Genomic DNA, 6,000 nt, shown 5'->3' with positions numbered 1-6,000 from the left:
TCAATACGAGGGCCTTGTGTTTGCTGCCACCACTCGTGGCACTCTTTTTGCATGGTATCCTCGTAGTTTCGGTACGTTTGTCTTCCACCGTAATTATAATTGTTTCATCCACATGCATGCGGGTTAGCAAGTTTCCCTTTACTAATTAACCTTCTTCTTGTGTTTCCATGGTCATGTGAACATCCCACCACCTATACTTGAAAATTTTTATAACCAAGGGGGAGATGCCGATGGTGATGATCATGAGTAGCGCCCATATACTTTGTGGCGCCTGGCAACTAATTCCAATGGATCACCTCTTCTTGTGTGTATACAGCCCACTGATGATGTTACTGCTAAGGAAGCAGGTGTCTCCCATGGTCGCACTCTCCGGACCTATTCCAACACCCGTTGCATGGTATTCGGGATGGATACTAGTGTGTTAGTGCCAACTCCTTCTCCCTGGCACAGAATTGATAGTCTTGGAGAAAACTCGCTCTTCCTTGGACAAAACTATTCGATGATGGTGAAAGGCGATCCAACTGCTGTTGATACATTTATGAGAAGCAACTGTGTCTATACCTCGGACATTTGGGTGGTTCCTGACCCTGGTACTGATATAGTAGGCCGCTTCAGCCTGGATGATCAGTCCTGCGTTGGTCTCCAGATCGACAATGGATGGACAGTCCTAGAGAATCACTTGTGGTTCAAAGCAAGCGTTTCCAACGCCGCGGAATGGTTGAGTTGAAGTTCATTTCATGGCTTGTTATTTGTTGTGCGGTGAAAACTTTAGTATTTATAATGTATCCTCGTTGTCGATGTGGGTTGATGACCTGTTGAATGTAATAAAATGATATGCATGTGATAAACTTACTAAATTTATGAATGGCTTTCGAGTCGCTTCTCTGAGTGAGTGGTGCGACGAGGCAAAAAATTACTTTCCGAATACATAATTGTACGTGCATTGCAACAGGTTATCGGATGAGGCCAATCAACAATAGTAGTACACTATTTGTACTAGCTTCACATGCTTCGGGCGTCGGGCGGGGGTTTTTACTGTAGCCGTATGTTAATGTGTTCGTTGTACATAACCAGCACCTCGAATCCTCGATACTAGTACTATATAGTAGGAGTAAGTAGTAGGAGTAGTAGGGTGGCATGGGCCAGAACAAGCATTCGCGTCCAGGAGTACAGCACATGCCACCACCACGACATCCATCTGACACCATATTATTTCTTGGAGTGCGTGCTAGAGCAATCTCTTCAACCTCGTCGTTTCTCTAACTTCAGCCATCGCGTGGCGGGCGAGGTGGGGGTTTGCCGATAGTCGGTTTCCTAAACTACGGTCCCACTTGTAAGGCCAACTCCAACGCACGACCCCAAATGGACCTCCATTTTTCACGAACTCCAACGATAATTTTGACTAGAAAAGCAAGACCAAAGAAAACAAGAACCACAAGAATAAATTTTACTACTCCTGTAAGTTGGATTAGTGGCTTCTCGATGCATTCATTGTTGATCTACAGAGGCTCGATCTTGCGTGCTTCTTTCTTCTTCGAGTGTAAAGAAGTAGACGTTGCTTCCTCGCATCTAGTCTCATGTCTAGCCTCTATTCTAGTAGGAGTATCAACAAGTGCACTAATCTCATCCAAGAGCAGAACCGAAGATTTGGTCGGTTTCTTCCTCCTTTTGCCGACACGTGGGACATCCAGCATCCAGGTCGTGTCATGAAACAAAATAGAGTGGTACTTGAAGCCACGAGATGTGCATCTTGGTTAAACTGTAAACAGAATCTTACTAGTCTTGAGTAACTCCAAAAGCGGCCACCGAAGATCTTTATTGGATTTGTTTTTCATCACCAGCACGTCGAGGTGAAAGATGGGCAGGTTCTTGCATTTTCACTGGCATGTGGGGCCGCATGTGAGCAAACAGACGATGGGCTCCGCGTGTCCGCTGGCTGGCTGAGAAAAGAGAGAGAGGAGGGCTGAGCACGGACTGCAGGAAATTTGTTCTACGTACCACAATATAGGCTCGATATAGTGGGGTGGCATGGGCCATAACTAGTATTCACGTCTAGCAGTACAACACACGCCACCCACACGAGTCCCATCCGACACCAATTTTCTTGGAGTCCGTTCTACAACCATCTCTTCTCCCTCCAGTTTTCTCAGCCATCGCGCGGTGGGCGGGGTGGGGGTTTGCCGATAGTCGGTTTGCTCAACTGCGGTCCCACTTGTAAGTGAATATGCAACACCGCACGCATTCCCGCTTGAGCGGCGTGCCGGACCAACCGTGTGGGGGTGCGACGTGAACACGACAGGCTTTTCCTTTTGAACTTGTAACTTGTAAAATTTGGTTCTGCTCCATGGCGCTACCGATAGATAGAAAATAACGATTTTGCCTAGAGTAATGATTTTTCATATGTCGCCTTGCGGTGCCTACTTTTGACATCATATATGTCATCTGCTTAGTTTAGACATGTTCTGTAATGCCACCTGTTTAGTTTCTATATCATATATGGGAATTATGCAGTCTGATGTCTTTTAGCCAGCCATAATATATGTGAAATGTGCAATGCCATCCTGTTTAACCAGGCTTCATATATTTGAATGATATCTTGCCCATCCTTTTCTTCATTACATTTCCATTTGTCGACAATGTTTGTACATTAAACTACTCTTCATGTGAATCAGTCATTTGGGTGGGAGATGGAAAAATCTGGAGTGAAAACAAGGCTTCAGAGCAGACAGTGCTACCTGTCAAAGCAGATCTCTTGTTGGGTCCCGATAGCTCCTCAGAGATGGATTCAGAGACAGATGACCAGTCCTATTCCCCCACTGAGGTGTATGCTCTAACTTGGCACGGTTATACTGCTCATATCATGCATACGGTGTCTTGCATTGCATAGTTTAGACATCATATACACAATATTCAACACCATGTTCTTAGTTCAGACATCATATCAAATGCCCTCTGTTTAGCATATAAATCACATATGTGAATTAAATGATGCGATCCTGATTACTTAGATAACATGTAGGTGAATTATGTCATGCGATCCTATTTAATTATTCATCATATCTTTGAATTATGTTATGCTATGCTATCCAGTTTAGATAGACATCATATATGTGAAATTATGTCATGCTATCCATTTTAGTTAAACAATATACATGTCAACTATTGCATGCCCTCTTTTTTCCACACTATCTATTGCATCTGTCTCTCATACAATGTATGTACATTGAACTATGTTTCCTGTTTATCAGCCATTTGAATTGGAGCGGGTGATGCCAGTATCTAGCGGACTAAAAACACGGTCTTCAAATAAAACAGTGCTACCTCTTGGTGGAGATAGCACCCCAGTTGTACATGCACAAGAACCAGCACTACCACACATAACCCAAACTCTCACAGATTGTACCCCTACTACGATGGACAGAGAACCAGCTTCACCCAATCTAACCCTAACCCCAGCCGATAGTAACCCAGTTCCTATTGACACAGCACCATCTCCACCACAGAACTCCCAAACAAGAGCAGTTAGTAAGGCAGCTCCAGTGCCCAAAGGGCCAGTACTATCACGGTGAACCCCAACTCCATTAGTTAGTACGCCTATTCGTGTGGAGGAAGCACAACCAGCTAGTCGTAGTTTAGCATCTATCGCATTTGATGTTGTTAAATAGTATGTCCGTATCTTTCCATCTTGGAAATATTATACTGAAGATGAAGGAAAATGCCAGTTGCAGGTGTTTGTCCAGGAGTTATGTGTAAGTAATGTTATTCATGGCAATTACTTTGCTTCGTCCCATACATCCTACCTCCATGATGGTTATAATATAGCAAATTTTCCCATTTTTCTCTATACAGAAGGACCGATTTGGAAATTCAAGATGAGGTAACCTGTGCTAATACCTCTACTATCTTCAAGAATGCTTGGTGGAAGTATTGGAATTACCTGAAGAAAACGTACTTCACCGGCAAAGAAACTCATCAAATTCCCTTATGTTCTCCTGAGACACATTTACTGGACGATGACTGGATACGCCTTGTTTTGTACTGGTCCCGAACCAAGAATGTGGTAAGGTCTATAAGCTCATTTTCTATTTTTAAGTATTATATTCTTGCGTCTTACTATACTCTGTTTATGTAGAACAAGTGCCTAAACCTGAAGAACAACTGTTCTAATTTAAAATTCCATTGCTACCATAGGACATAGATATATGTTTGTTTGGTGCTTTTATTATGTACTAGTACTTGGCAACAGAAGACTTGGTAGTTTAATCCTGTCCACCTTACTAATGAACTGGATCACCGAAATGAGTTTCATATACTAGTATGTGTCTACTTGTTTCTTCTTTTAGAATGCTGACAGAATATTGGGGAATAGTGCCTTATTAAGCAACGGTAAAGGAAGTAATGCAAATAAGGTTCAGGATAGTGACACATCCTGTCTTGGTTTAGTGTTGGAGTTACTGGCCACTACCGCTTGCACAAGCTATTCAAACTCAATGTCTGAATCAGTTCGGTTTCTTGAGTCTCAACTATAAGGTGAAAGACATCGATCAGTTGTGCTGCGACAAGAAGCGGAAGGACTGCGGAAGACCCTGGAGCATTCAGATGCATACTTTCTGGAGCAATAGCCACTAGTAGAAAAAGGGTCAATCGTGAAGCACATTAGTGCCGGTTTGTATTTGAGCCGGCACTAAAGTATACATTAGTGCCGGTTCCAACGGCTAGCCGGGCCGCTTTCATTAGTACCGGTTCGTGGCGAACCTTTAGCACCTGTTCGTGCCACGAACCGGTACTAATGAGAGTGGTGGCAGGATGTTGTCAGACAGGCGCCCCTCCAGCCCCTTTAGTACCGGTTCTTGGCACGAACCGGTACTAAAGGTCGTCCTATATAAACCATTCGTCCACCAACACTTTGTTCTTCCCCCTTTCCCCTCTCCGGCCCTCTCCTCTGTTCTTCCCTTCTTCCTCTCGAGTTCATCACAAAATTTGCCCAAAATTTGTCAAGATTTGAAGGCCCTCATCCATTCAAATGATCACAAAGGTTAGCAACTTTGTCCTTTCATCTCTCATTGCTAGATTAGCTCTTGCATTGGTTTATATAGTGATTAATTTGTGAGTTTAGTAATTTGGGAGGATATATATATATGTGCTAGTATTTGATTTATATGCAATTTGAGGTCAAAAATAACACTTAGTTTGCATATGTAGGTGTGTTTACTTAGTGCCTTCTAAATCTCCATCGGAGCCACCGTCGATCGCCCGCACCGTCCCGTCGCCGGCACCACCTTGTGGTGAGCCTCTTGTTCATGAAATTTTATATAAAAATTGATGTGTGTGATTTGGATATATAGTTACTCGTATAATTATCTTACCCGTACGTTGTTTGTTATACATATAGTGCCATGGTTTCGATATCCGTCCCCGTCGGCCCTAGTCCTTGTTATGATTCGGATGTGGTATGTATATTCTCTTTTAAAACTAGTTGCATTTCGTGTTTATGACAAATTATGCCCATCAAGTTGACATAGAAATTTTTTCTAGGAGGTATCTGAACCTGAAATTCCAACCGACCCTATTGCCGAGAAGTTAAATTTAGTTGAAAGAGAAAACGAGTACTTGAATTGAGGGGGAGAAGATGGAATTGGAGTTGCATGTTGCTGATGTCGTCGATGATCACAAGATCAAGATGGAGAAAATGCGCTTGAAGATTAGAAAGATTAGAAAATATGCCATCGATAGTGAGGCTTGGTATCATTATGCTGTTGGATCCATTGTTACCTTAGTTGCGATCTTGATCGTATTTGTTGTTGCATTTAAATGCTTTAGCTAGAGAGTTATTTGTTTGTTGCATTTAAGTGTTGTATGAACTTTATGTATGAACTTGTATTAATTTGGTCTATTCGGTGTTGTGTAATGAAGATGAGCCGGCAATGGATGTACGATGACCGATGCTCTCCCCAGTTTGTTGAGGGCGTGCGTACTTTTCTACTTGCGGCTGAGGCAAAC

The sequence above is a fragment of the Triticum urartu genome, chromosome 1A (genome assembly GCF_056163025.1).
Source record: "Triticum urartu cultivar PI428250 chromosome 1A, HENAU_Tu73, whole genome shotgun sequence".
Lineage (NCBI taxonomy): Eukaryota > Viridiplantae > Streptophyta > Magnoliopsida > Poales > Poaceae > Triticum > Triticum urartu.
This window is presented reverse-complemented; position numbering follows the sequence as displayed.